Raw genomic sequence first — 14434 nt, forward strand, 5'->3', positions numbered from 1 at the left:
CAAAGAAAACCAAAAGAATAATTCGTAAAGATCTATGCACCCCAATATTCATGGCGGCACAATTTACGATAGCCAAGATATGGAAGCAACCTAAATGCCCATCAACAGACGATAGGATAAAGAAGTTATGGTTCATATATACAATGGAATATTGCTCAGCCATTAAAAAAAAGAAAAGAAATCCTACCATTTGCAATGACACAGATGGACCTAGAGGTTCTTATGCTGAGTGAAATAAGTCAGATAGAGAAAGATAAACACCACATGATTTCACTTATATGTAGAATCTAAGGAACAAAAAGAACAAACTAATCAAAAACAGACTCACAAATATAGAGGATAATCTGGTGACAGCCAGAGGGGAAGGGGTTGGGAGGCTGGGCAAAAGGGGTGAAGAATTAAAGAAATACAAATCAGTAGTTGATAGATGGTCACGGGTGTGGGGAGCACAGCAGAGGGAATGCAGTCAGCATTAATATGATGGCGGTGGAGGGCCGGGGAGGGAGGGAGCAACTGGGGGGATTGTTTTATAAATAATATAAATGTCTAACCAATGTACTGTATACTTGAAACTAATTTAAAAAAAACCCATTAGGATTTTTTGTTTTTGTTTTTTAATTGACTAAATGATTATAAAATTTGCTTGGAACAAATATATAATGAATAGCCAAAATATTTTTGTGTGTAGGGAGGAGGTGGTGTTAAAGGGGAATTTGTCTTAAAAAATTTTTTAAAATATATTAAACTATAGTAACTAAAATAACAAGAGACAGAGAATAGTAAGTTCAGAAACAGACCCAAGTTAATGTGAAAACTGAGTATAAGGCAAAAGATAGCGTGTTAAATCATTTTTAAATGATTATTTAACAAATAGTTTTGGGAAAACTGACTTATGATTTGGAAAAAAGAAAAAAAAGCTAGATGCCTACCTCGCATCTTATACTAAAATAAATTCTAAATGGATTAAAGAATTGACATTTTAAAAATATATTAACGTATCCGACGAAAACATTAGTAAATATTGTCATAACACAGGGCTGAGAAGAACTTTCCACACCAAAGCAGGAAACCGTAAGTTCAAAACTCCTGACGTTTGAACACGTAAGTATTTATACTTCTGAATGCAAAAATACCATAATCAAAGTTAAAAAAAAAACTGATGACAAACATTTTCTGCAAACGCACACAGAAAAACCAGACTAAATTATAGAAAGAGGTCTTACAAGTCAATAAACAAAGGTGAATTCTTCAATAGAAAGATAGACAAAGTCTGTGACTAGATGATTGTTGAAAAATTATTGCTATGCTACAAAAAGATAGGTTATCGCCATAGTAAACAAAGATGATTGAATTAAAATGAGATTTTTTTTTTTTTTTAGCCTATTCTATTTTTAAAATTTAAGTATAGAAAGCTCTATATGGATCAGTGGAATCTTTCCGGAAAGATATTTGCCAATATCAATCGAAGATCGCAGCGTTTCATATAAAGGAGAAATAAAGGAAGAAACACACAAGACACACGTGGAAGTGTGAGTCTGGCCACTGTGGCAATACTAAAAGTGAGTGTGACGTCCCACGAGCGAGGTTCATTATGGAATTCCTGGACTACCTGTCAAAGGAATGCCATGCAGGTATCAAAAAATCAGTTCATTCGTTGACTTGGAGCGATATCTACCATTAAAAATGATGTGAAAGAGTAACGAACGAAACCATGCATGTTAAATGATCTCCTCTCTTTGTCTCCTCTTCCTCCTCCTTCTTAAAAACCGACTTTGGTGCCACTTCTCGTCTACTGGGAAGGCTATAATCAAAAGTAGTAAGTGTTGGTGGGGACGCGGAGAACCTGGAACGCTCACACAGGCTGGTGGGCGTGTGAAACGGTGCAGCTGCTTTGGAAAACAGTCTGGCAGCTCCTCAGAAGGTTAAACATAGAGCCACCAGATGACCCACCAATTCCATTACTAGGTATATTCTCAAGAGAAATGAAAGCACAGGTCCACGCAAAAACGCGTACGCAAATTTAGTAGGAGTACTATTTATAACAGCCAAACGGTGAAGCAACACAAATGTCCATCACCGTTTGAATGGGTAAGTAAAATGTGGTCTATCCACACCATGGGATATTATTTACATGTTGCGCCTTGGATGAATTTTGAAAACGTTATGCATAGTGAAAGGAGCGAGGTACAAAAGACCACACGTCTAATTCGATCCATATGAAATGTCCGGAATGGGCCAACCCACAGAAGCAGAAAATAGATTTAGTGGTTGCCTAGGGCTGGGATGGGAGTGGTTTAGGGGGGTGGGGAATGTGGGGTGATGGCTAATGGGTACTTTGGTTTCTTTTGGGGATGATAAAAATGTTCTCAAATTGATCGTGATAATGGTTGTCCAACTCTACGAGTATACTGAAAAACCATCGAATTGAATGCTTTAAATGAGTGAATTAAATGGTATGTGAATTACATGTCAAAGAAGTTGTTTAAAAACCTATGTATGTGTATCGAGGCATAGAAAAAACTTTGGAAAGGATTTTTAATCAAAACATTAATAGTGGTTGTCTCTAAGTATAGGATTGTCTTAAATTTCCATATACGTATCTTCTAGTATCTTTTGAAGTATGCAAAGATTGCACATTTATGTAATCAGGGAAATAAAACAAATCTCTTATCTGTTCCAGGATTGTTTTTTAAAACCCTTAAATCTAAGGACTCTTAGAGAGAGGTGGGGCCCCAATCCACACCGTATCAGACAGATCCCAGAGTTAACTGTAGTTCTTTCCATGAAACTACTTGAAACTTTTATAATTTTGCCTTTGAAATTATTAGGCTACCAGAAATCTATTTATGGTTGTCCATGACTTTGTCAGCAATCATCATGCAAACTTGGAAATTTGTACAAGGGGAAAATATATATATATAACCTACAAATAGCTTTTCAATGCGATGAAATGTTCATGAATTATAAGTTATAAACTAGCAATGTCGATATAATGTTACGTTTCAGAGATATTTAAACATTAATTTTATTTTTTTTCAGAATTTTTCCTGCGTTTAAAGTTATAGAGCGGACACAGTCTCACTATTCATATTGTCAACCAATTTACCTGTTTATTTACTTTTTTGACTATTCGTAATAATTATTTTTGCACATAAAAACAATATATCTCACAATCATCGATTTTCTCATTTTTTTCCTTGCAATTAAAATTATGCACTTTTTCCTTCAGCTGATTTTCAGATAAAGAGCTCATAGAAGAATTTTCTCCAAAGAGCATCTAAAATATCTATATTTTGAAAGGGAATATGCCAATACTAACACACCATCCTAACTATATTCTTATGTATAAGCCTGACATGAAGCTGATTGGTCATGGTGGCAACCTGTGCGATCACACCCACGAGATGGAGGATGTGGTAAATGACACCGAGCAGGCATCTGACTCCCCCTCCGAAGGCAAAGCCAGAGAAGATTTGGGCCACACGCTATGGCCAAAGCTGAATTTTGGCACGACCCTAGAGAGTCAAAGAGCATGGACTGTGGGGCCAGGTGGCCTGGGTCTGAATCCTGGCTCTGCCACTTACTAGCTGTGACCTTGGATGAGTGACTGTCTGCACCTCGGCCTCCCTCGTGCACAGAATGGGAATTAGAAAGAAACAACCTCCGTCACTGGGGTGTGATGAGAACACTATGAGACATTTGCCTGGTGGTTAAAAGCACACCCATCTTAGAGTAACTGGACGTGGATGAGTGTTCGCTGCTGCATTTATTATGATTATCATTAATTGATACCCATGAACTTTAATTCATGACTTAGCGCTTTTAATGAACTTTATTCTAAAAACGAAAGAAAGGAGAGAACACAGACAATGAAAACAAGTTGTCGGAGCACCAAGTCCTTCAGGGTTATTTAAAAAATGTTATAGGAATATAAATAATAGAGTTAATCATTATTTTTTTATCCTACGTACGGGCCTTTTAATTATCTGAGCAAATGTTGAAGAACTTTTCATTATGGAACTTGTCCAACAAACACGAAGGTAGAGAGGACGGCGTGAGCGAGGACCCAGATGTGCCCACCCGACCTTCCACGATGAGCGACGTTCTGCTTCTTGTTTAACTAAACATGTTTAATTCAAATCCTTAAATCTCTAATGCCTGGTCACGTGACACACGGGGCAGCTCCGAGCCAGGTGTTTCACAAAGTCACGCTTTTTAAAGTGTGACGCTTTTAATCTGAGAGATCGAAGGGGAGAGGAGGACTTTGGCCCCCGGTACAAATGTCTAAAGAATTATTTTTCACATTTTTAATTCAAATCGATAACAGCAGAGGCACAAATCACTTCAGTTGCTTTGGGTCTTAGTTGTGCTCACAAATGTCAAGTACTTTTGCTGTCAACAGATCAGATAAAAGCTCAAAAACTTCTGATGTCAATAGACCAAATACAGACTCTTAACAGTGGTCTTTGTCTTCAGCACTAATATATTCATCTCCTGACACCCACACACCCACCTTCGGGCCCAGAGAACCAGATCCGGCCATGCTTTCCGGGCTCTGTCATATCATGGCCCTCACAGGAAACACAATGTCATGGGCACACAGGGGTGAACAGATGGGGACTCCCATAGCCAGCTGCCTGGGGTCAGTAGTCTGTCACCCGCTGGAGATCTATATGCCCAGCACATTGGTTGGGAAGCTCTAGGCTGCAGAAGTGCTTTACATATCCTGATTCGTTTCATCCTTAAACTACTCTATAAAGAAGACACTCCAAAGGCTGACCTTATAATCAGCTCTTTGTTCTGCTTCTGTAGATATGCTTGCTGCATAGGCTGTGGGACACGGTGACCTCGAAATTAACTAAAGACTCATCCTCCCTTTTGCTCGTTCTCTCTAAATAGCAAACGTAACTGCCTGCAACCCATAGCAACTCCCGCACTTTGTAACCGTCTGAGGACAAATTAACCAATCGGTCCATGCCAACTGAGCGTTATAAAAGCAAAGTTGCATCTGAGCTTGGGGCCCAGATCTTCAGAGCGCTAGCTCCTCTGGGACCACCGGTATAATAAACCCGAGTTCTCCAACTCTCCGAGTGCTGCTTAGTTTCTCGCCGGTCTGATTTTTGCACTATTTCTGCAACAACACCATCATCTTCTACTCTACGGTTGAGGCAGCGGAGGCACAGAGAAATGAAGCCGCTTGCCCGAGATCGCACTGTCGGAGAGTGGCAGTTGCCACTGGTACACGCTTCTGTGCACCATCAGCCTCCCTTGTAAACCTTTCCCGAAAACCCTGTGTTTCTACCACAGCCAAACTGTGACGTGCGTGGAAAACTCAAACCGAGAGCCAAGCGTTTGTGTGCACTGTCACGCTTCCTCCATCCAGCCTTTCCTTTGAGACTCTGCACTGACTTCCAAACTTCAGAAGAGCATGAAGACAAACAAACCATGGTGTCCAGCACAGAGTGACACGAAAATACCTTCTGGCCAGATGACGGGCGACATAAAAACCATTTAACACCTGCGGACGCTCAAAACATTTGACGATGAGGAAAAAGGAGCAAGACCAGATCTGTCGAAGATTACTAATACTTTGTTTTATCAGCATTCAGTGGGTCAAAAGCACTCAGAAAAGACTACTTCTAAGTTCCTTATTTATACAAGATTCTGACTTTGAGTGTTTTAGCTTTCATTTCAGATCTGCATTCTGATGTCTGTGAATTCCCAAGAATGTGATTATATTGCCTAAGTTACACTCTAACTGCCCAAAGACATATGCAACCAAAAAAGCTTCAGAAAGCTCAGTGATTACTTGAAATTGATGCCATTATAGACAACATCAAGACCGACCCAGAAGAGGCTGCTGAAATGAAGAGTCTGTTTTCACAAAGTTTTCGTCGACAGGAACAGCACGAATCTTTCTTTGGGTTGAGATGAATTGTCTAGGTCAGGACACGAAGTGATTTTAATAAGCGAAAATCACAATGGCGCATCTTATTTGTAATGTTCACGAGACGTTCTTAGCATCACCAGGGCCCTGGGAAGAGGAAGGCGAAGAAGAAAGAGCATGACTTTGGTTGATATGTCAGGATATGTACATCTCAGAGAGGCAGCTATGAGGATTCTAGGCTTCCAGATGAAGAAACAGATTCAGAGATTCACGAACACACCTGTCACATGGCAACCCGAGCCCGTGCTTTCTCCTCGACACTCTGCTACTTCTTAAAGTTTCCTGAAAAAGAGCTTTGAGCAATTACGTGGATTCATTAACCTCCCAAAGATTGGGTTGCATCCCTATATCTAAGCAGAAAATAACTTTTGTTCGAGATGCAATAGAGTACGTTGAGGGAGAGTCAAAGGCAATGAACATGGCTGGGTTGTCGGATGACAGGCAAGGATGTATGACCTTGGGGGTCGTCCCCTCCAATGTCCCGAGATAGTGAAAGCGTATGTCACGATATTGATAAGCCTCCCAAAAACAAACGGAATGAATCCATGAGTTATTTGGCAGACATTTTCACACTGGGAGAAACTCTGTTTGGGAGACACCTACAACAAGAGATCTGAAAAATTGACAGTAACAGGATAGAAAAAGATACACCAGGAACATATCCTTCGAATTAGCCGAAGGAGAACTGACATAGCTATGTTAATACTGGAAAAAAAAAAAAGAGACTCTGAGACATAGTGATAAACATTTCAGTTCACCAGGAAGACACAAGAATTCTAAAGATATATACATCTAATAAAAAAAAAAGTCTCACTCCATGTAAATCAAAGATTGATTGAAATACAGGGGAAAACTGACAAATCCACCAGTATTTCTCTCTCAATTATTGGTAAGTTAAGCAGCAAAAAAATAATTAATAAATATATTTGGATAATTTGATGAACAACTTTAATCCAATGGACTAACGTAAAACCCTGAATGTAACCATTAGAGAATATCCATTTTTCTTTAATCCATCCCACGACTCTGCACCTTTTAAAAAATTTTTATATTTTCAACTATAGTTGACATACAATATTTTGTTAGTTGCAGGTGTACAACACAGTGATTAGACATTTATATAACATGATCACCTCGATAAATCCAGTACCCAACTGACACCATACGTAATTATTACAGTACTACTGACTATGTTCCCCATGCTATGTTCTGCGTCCCTGTGACTATTTGGTAACTACATATTTGTACCTCTTAATCCCCTCCCCCTTCATCCATCCCCATACCCGCTAACCTGACAACCATCAAAATGCTCTTTGTATCTATGAGCTTCTGTTGTTTGTTTGTTTGTTTGTCCTGTTCTCTTGAGTCCACAAATAACGTTTGTCTTTCTCTGTCTGACTTACTCCACTCAGCACAATACCCTCTAGGTCCATCCACGTTGTTGCAGATGGCAAGATCTCATTCTTTTTCACAGCTGAGTAATATTGCATTGTGTATATATACCACCTCTCCTTCATCCATTCATCCATTGATGGACAGCCAGGATGCCTCCATATCTCGGCTACTGTAAATAATGCTGCAGTGAACATATGGATACACATGACCCTTTGAAGTAGTGTTTGGTTTTTCCAAATAAATACCCAGAAGTGAGATTACTGAATCCTTCTTTGTCTCTTGTTACAGCCTTTGTATGATGGTCTATTTTGTCTGGTGTAAGCATTGCTACCCTGGCGTTTTTTGGTTTCCATTTTCATGAAACATCTTTTTCCATTGTTTACTTTCACAGTTTACGTGTGTCTTTTGATCTGAAGTGGGTCTCTTCTGGGCCGCATATGTAAGGGTCTTGTTTTCTTATCCATTCAGCCACCTTATCTTTTGCTTGGAGCTACTCTGCACCTTTCGATTTGTGAATTCTGTCCACTTACATTTAGGGCAATTATTGATTTACGAGCCCTTACTACCGCCCTGTTAGCTTTCCTTCTGGTCGCTCTGCATCTCCATCGTTTCTTTCCCCTGTGATTCCGTCTGCTATTTTAGTTCAGAGGTTTTCTACAATTTTTTTCTCCATTTCCTCTCCGTTTTGTTTCGCGTCTCGGCTCTAGGTTTTTGTTTCGTGGTTACCGTTAGGTTTGTGTCAAATATCTCATGCATGCAACAGTCCTTTATTTTTCTGATCGCTTCTTATCTTCGTCCACTTGTACCCATTCGGGCCTTTTTCTCCTCCCCTTTCGTGATTTTGTTGTCACAAAAGATCCCTTTGCATGTCGTGCACGCATCACCAAATTGCTGTAGTTAGTTGTTTTTAATGCCCTTCACCCCTCGTTAACCTTCATGTTATATTAAGTGTTTACTAACCTATTCAGAAGTAGATTTGCAGTTTCCTGCTTCTGTCTGTCTGTTAAGCATCTTACTCAAAGCTGTGTATACTTTCGTCCTTTTGTTTCCGGGGCCGGTGTCCCTTTAAACATTTCTTGTAAGCGCGTCTTCGATGGCAACTTTCCTCAGCTCTCGCTGGTCTGGGAAAGCCTTTACGTCTCCTCCTATCTGAAGGAAACGTTGCTGGATATATTATCCTTGGCAGATGGTTTCTCTCTTTCAATGATTTGATGATTTCCTTTCACCGTCTCCTGAATGTTTCTACTGAAAAATCTGATGATAATTTAATGGAGTTTCCTTCGTAGGTTACTATCTTTTTTTTTTTTACCCCTCTGGCTGCCTTGAGAATTCTTTCTTTGTCATTAATTCTTGACAGTCTGAATAAAATGTGTCTCGGAGAACGTCATTTTTCATTGATATAATTAGGTGTTCTGTTAGCTTCCTCTATGCTAAAGTCCTGTTCTTTCCATAGGTTTGGGAAATTCTCATCAATTATTTCTTCGAGTGGGCGCTCTGTTCCCTTCTTTCGGCATACCTATCATCCTTAGGCTGTTCTTTCTAATGTGGTCAGATATTCCATTGTTCTTTTATTTCTCGTAACTTTTACTTCTCTCCTTCTTTCTCGGTCGCTTCCAGTTTTCTCTTTTAGAGTTCGTTAACTCTCTCATCCATCTGCTCTGTTTTCTGTGCTGTCTAACGCATTCCTCATCTTACTTGTTGAGTTCTTGGGCGCCATCATTTCTGTTTGGTTCTTTTGATAGTTTTTAATCTCTTTTGGTAAAGCAATTCTTTTGTTCATTAATTTTACCCCTGAGTTCACCGACCTGCCTTTCTGAGTTTTCTTGTGCATCGTCGAGTTTCTTCTTAACCGCAATCTTGAATTCTCTGTCACTTAAATCACAGCCTTCCGTGACTTTGAGTTTGGTTTCTGGAGACTACATTTTCTTTCCGTGCTCCCAAGTTACCTTGGTTGTTCATGGTATCGAATGGATTGTTTCTCTGTCTGCACACTCGAGGGGGTGATCTCTTCTCTTGTGTAGATATTCTTTGCTCTCAACGATTCGACAAGTTGATAGGTGGGATACTTTCTTTTGTTTTCCTGTAGATAGTGGCTTTCCTGTAGAAGTTTCCTGTAGAAACTTCAGGTAGTCATTCACCCCAAAAAGAGATTGAAAGAGAAAAAGCATTTGATAATCTCAATGATACACAAAAAATATAGATAAATTTTTCTACTCATTTCAATTAAAAAAAAAAACCTTTTGTAAATGAATATTAGAATAAGACTGCCTTAACTTGGTAGAGGAAATAAACAAACAAACAGTATAAATATAAAAATGTTCCAAGCATTCCCTTTAAGATCAGGAGCAAGGCAAATCTATCACAATCGCTGATTTTCCTCAAAATTTACTGTCATTCTAGGGAATAGAATAACAGGAAAAACAAGTTCGAGGTCTAAGGATCAGAAAAGAAGAAACAAGACAGTTATTATCTGCAGATGATATATGATTTTCTCTGTATAAAACCAAAAAGTATCAATAGAGATTTTTTTAAAATTATAGAACAGTTTAGCAAGATGGCTGCCTATAAGAGCTATATTTCAAAATCAGTTGCAAGCCATAACATAGATTTTGTCTGAAGACAAATGTTATATGGGGAAAAAGTTCTAGAAGGTTACGTACAACATGACGCCATTACCACAGAGCTTAGAACTTGGCAAAACTAAACAATAAACAAGTACACACACATACGAGATAAAACCCTTTCTCCCTATTTTTTAAAAGCAATGCTGCACACACACACAAAGAACAGTATTATCTGTAAAAGTCTTTGACTGGAAACAACATGCATGGATGGATGAATAAAAGAAGGAGGAAACGAAATGCAGGATATTCACACAATAAAATACTACTCGACAGTAGAAGAAATAACCAACGATACTCCCAGTCACGTGGATGAGTCTCAAAATTGTTATGGTGAACAATAAAAAATAAACTAGGCACAAAAGAGTAAATATCATATGATTCCATGTTTTTGGAATTCTAAAACAGGCAAAGCTCATTTATGGAGAGAGAGAAAAAAATTAGATATTTCTGGGGTGATGAAGACGTATTTTTTTAAAAAGAAATAGCATTGCTATGGGTGCAAACATTTTTCAAAGCTAGTTAAACTATACACTGAAAATCTGTGCATTGTCTTGTGTCTAAATTATACTTTGAGAAAAAAAGAACTCATGGAAAGAAATGATATAATCTGAAAAAAAAGGAAAGTATTGATAAACACAAAATTTGAGGTCGTATTGCCTGGGGAGGGGGCAGGGAGTCGAGAGGGCAGAATTATATCAGAAGGTGTACCAAGTTATTGGTGATATTCCAGTTCTTGGTTTGGATGTTGGGTCCAAGGATTCCTTATATTATTATACCTTAATTAACATGTATGTTACAGTGAGTGTTTTGTAAGTATCAATATACTTTTAAAGATACTGAAAACAAATGATCATTTGGGGAGAGGAAAAATTAAAAAAAAAAAGATTCATGGAAGAAGTAGCACTTGAAAGAGAGAGAATATTTTTATAGACAGAGGGGATCCTTGATAGAAATTGTAGATAGGATGCCAATTTTGGCATTGGCAAACTCACAGAGGTGAGACAGGGTAAGGCCTGAATGGCTGGAGCTCTTGGTTACAGCCTGTCTCACATTCTTCTTGTTTTTAGTATGGAGATCTAGTCATTGGCAACATTCGCTCTGTTGAGCGTATGGACCAGGTCGAATACTATTTTTTAGCAGTTCTAAAAGAGCCACACATCTATATAATAGTTGGTTAATAAACGTATGTTGTATCTGGCTGGATTTTATGATTGAGGCCAAACGGAACACTAAAAATCAGGCCCATTTTATTTCTCTGGTTATGATCAAATTAAATTTATATGCCAAGCTGATGAGGTAAAAATTTCAAGTCTGTTTGTGCATACGTGTGTGTGTGTGCACGTGCGTGTGTATGACGAGGACATTTCCGTAGCACTGGCTCAAAGGGTACTGTCATTTTTGGTAAGCACATGGAGTTATGGAACGTTGTGATGTGCTGCCAAATATTGAACCACGGTGGAAGTCCTCAAATCTAATAGGATCGGGACCTGCACTTGGTCGGATGATCGAAAATGTGGGTTTGAGCAAGCAATCACAAAAAGTGCAATATACAACCACTAAGCATTTTATTATAACTTATACCATGTGAATGAGTGTATAGTCTTCCGACCTCCTTGTGACGGAGGGCCGAATCGAACTTCTTCTTTGCCCATGGGCTGCTGACTAGAGTGAAGCGGGGTTTTGCTCCGATCCCTGACGTTGCATCGTCTGTGGGGTCCACAAAGGCCACACATCTCCGACGGGCACTCGACCTGCCAGAAACTCCACTCTGCCCGCCCCGGGATTGCTTTCCTGTTCTTCAAGACACACTCCCGCCCGCTCCTTGAACTGCACACACCTGTGTCTCTCCAAGTGGCAGCCTCAGACGACAGCTTCGGCAGCACCTGGGAATGTGCTAGAAACGCAGATCGGCAGGCCCCACCCAGACCTGCTGAATCAGAGGCTCAGGGGCGGGCCCCGCTGTGTATTTGAACACAGTCTCCTCGTGATTCTGACGCAAGCTAGTGTTTGAGAACCACTCTTCTCTTTCCTGGACTCTCCCTCCCTTTCAGCCAAATATCTTTCTCAGCCTTCCCTGAAAATCTCAGAAGTCAGCAAGCTCCCCTCTGCTGCCATCATTGCCCACCCTGCAGCCCCTCTCAGCCAGTTTTCTGGCCTGTGCGTGACGTCCCTAAGGGTTCCCCTTGATTCCTTTCCCCTTCACCTCCGACTTTCGATCCTCGACTGAGTCCTGTCCGTTCAAAGCATGTCCCGAGTCACCCACTTCTGTCCATCTCCTCGATCACACCCCAGTCGGAGTCACCACTGTGTCACAGCTGGATTCTGCAATGACCTCCTCCCCGGTGTGGTCGCTTCCACGCTGATACCCGGCCTCCAGTCCCCACAAGTAGCCAGGATGGTCTCTTCAAGTATGAACCGGACTCAGGAAAGCGACCTCTTTCCTGAAACACGCCAGGCTGGTGTCCACTTCAGGGCCTTTGCACAAGCTGCTCCCTCTGCCCAGAGGGCTCTTCCCCAACCCTCTGTGCAGCTGGATTCTTCTCCTCATTCAGATGGCAGTCCAAACGACACACAGACATCTTCCCGCCAACTGACCTGCAGTATCTATACCCGAGTCCACCTAGCTCTTTGTTTTCCGTCAGCCTTGCCCGACCAGAACCGCACGGGGCAGAGACTGCCCGGCCTCCGGGCATCGTCCCAGCGTCTAGCGCAGGGCACATGCCGGGCGCTCAGGAACCGGGAGCAAATGGTGAAGAAAGCTGAGAAGAGACAGGAAAGCCGTCTGAGGAGCCTTCGTGGCGCGAATCGTGCTGTGATTTTCTCTCCGTCGGCGTAATAAACGTGTATCCGTCTTGAAAGCCTCTGAAGTCAGATTTGTGCTTCTTTTAGATGGATCACTGCACCCAAATCACGTTTTATTTAGACTTTCTGTAAGCCAGAGAGCTGCTATTCCCCACAGATGTTGAAGTATAAACAAGTCCTTCAAATACTTGTGACCCGTGAGTAGGATCAATTAGGGTAATTTCACTGCCATGCTCAGCAGCCATGATTCCACAAATTCCTAAAAGCCTGTACTGCCGTCCCCACAGATTTCTGTGCCCTTCTGCCTCTGCGCCCGCTGCTCCGGGTGCAAACCCTCGGCCAGCTGCACCCACAGGGCGGGCAGTGTGCACTCCGCCCACGTGGCCTCCGAGGAGCTTGGAAACCACGTGTCTCATCAAACCACTCCTTCCTTAAAAGCCCCAGCAGCTCCTCAAGCCTGGAGATGAAGTCCCCAAGCTGGCGCCTTTGCAAACTAGCGATGACTTCCTGCCCTGTGCCACCCGCTTCCACTCCGAGGGACGTCTCTGCGTCCTGATCACAGGGCTTGTCCCTCCCCACCCCGCCCGTTCCTTTCCTTTCTCTTCCAGTGCAACCTGCGGCTCAGCACCCCCCACCCCCCACTGTGAAGCCCTGTGATCTGGCTGTCCTCAGCCTTGGTTTGGGGGAGACGGGGAGGAAGGGACGGGTAAGGCAGCCCCATACCTGCCAGCTCCGGCGCTCACCCGCGGGGCAGAGTCCTGGGCCCTTACCGGCTCCTCCCATTGATTCTCCCAAGGGGAAAACACTGTCACAATTCTACAGGGGAGAACACTGAGGCTAACGTCAGTCAGGTGTCTGTCCCCTCCAGCCTCCCCCGGGGTTTTGGGACCCAAGGACACAGCCCGGACGATCGCCTTATGGTGCCGACAGCAGAAAGCTACTGTTGTCCACAGATGCTGGAGTTTCAACAAGTCCTTCGAAACGGGGCGGCTCGCTCCCCCCACCCCGCTCTCCCCCACAGGCCATATGCTGGTCCTCCCGCCCTTCCCCAAGTCAGTTTCTCAGAACCAAGGTGACAACAGACACCTGCTCGTGCACACGCAGGAGTCCCCGTGAGCACGGCCTGGTCCCCGCAGCCTCTGAACTCCCAGCAGCTGGCACGTCTTCCCCGTGAGGGAGAGGAAAGGGGTGGCCCGTATCCTGGAGATGTCCCCTCCGCTGTCTGCTGCAGAACCGGAGAAGGGATTCCAGGGACCGACCGCCCCGGATCGGTCACACTTCACCGAGGGACAGGCACACGGACCCGCGTGGAACGGCAGCCCCTCCACACGGTCTGCGAGGCCGAGTTTGAACAGGATGAAACTTTGGCCTTTGTCACTCTTTTATTTTTTTATGTTTTTAATTAAATTGCCTGGGTCACTGACACCCTGCGGAGACTGTGAAACGCAGCCTCGCATTTCGTTAATGATACACCGTCTGTTTGTTCACCCTGTGATCACGTGATCTTTGCTCTGGAGAACATGCGGCCTCACCAGCCAAAACCGGCCTGCGGGCGGAACGCCGGGGCGGGAGCCAGAGTCCGGCTTCTTCTCTCTCCTTCCTTCCCCCTTCCTTCCTTCCCTCCCTCCTTCCTTCCTCCTTCCTTCCTCCTTCCTTCCTCTTTCCT

General features: G+C 42.5%; 1 long non-coding RNA gene across 1 annotated transcript; it reads right to left on the reverse strand.

Annotated features, from left to right (window-relative positions):
• Positions 1 to 12406: 12406 nt before the first annotated feature.
• On the reverse strand, positions 12407 to 14339 carry LOC120585726 (uncharacterized). Its single transcript, XR_005648493.1, has 3 exons — positions 13855 to 14339; positions 13492 to 13584; positions 12407 to 12725 (listed from the first exon to the last, which is right to left on the reverse strand). It is a non-coding gene; the product is annotated as an uncharacterized LOC120585726 (long non-coding RNA).
• Positions 14340 to 14434: the final 95 nt, after the last annotated feature.

The sequence above is a fragment of the Pteropus medius genome, unplaced genomic scaffold, assembly GCF_902729225.1.
Source record: "Pteropus medius unplaced genomic scaffold, Ma_sr-lr_union100, whole genome shotgun sequence".
NCBI lineage: Eukaryota > Metazoa > Chordata > Mammalia > Chiroptera > Pteropodidae > Pteropus > Pteropus medius.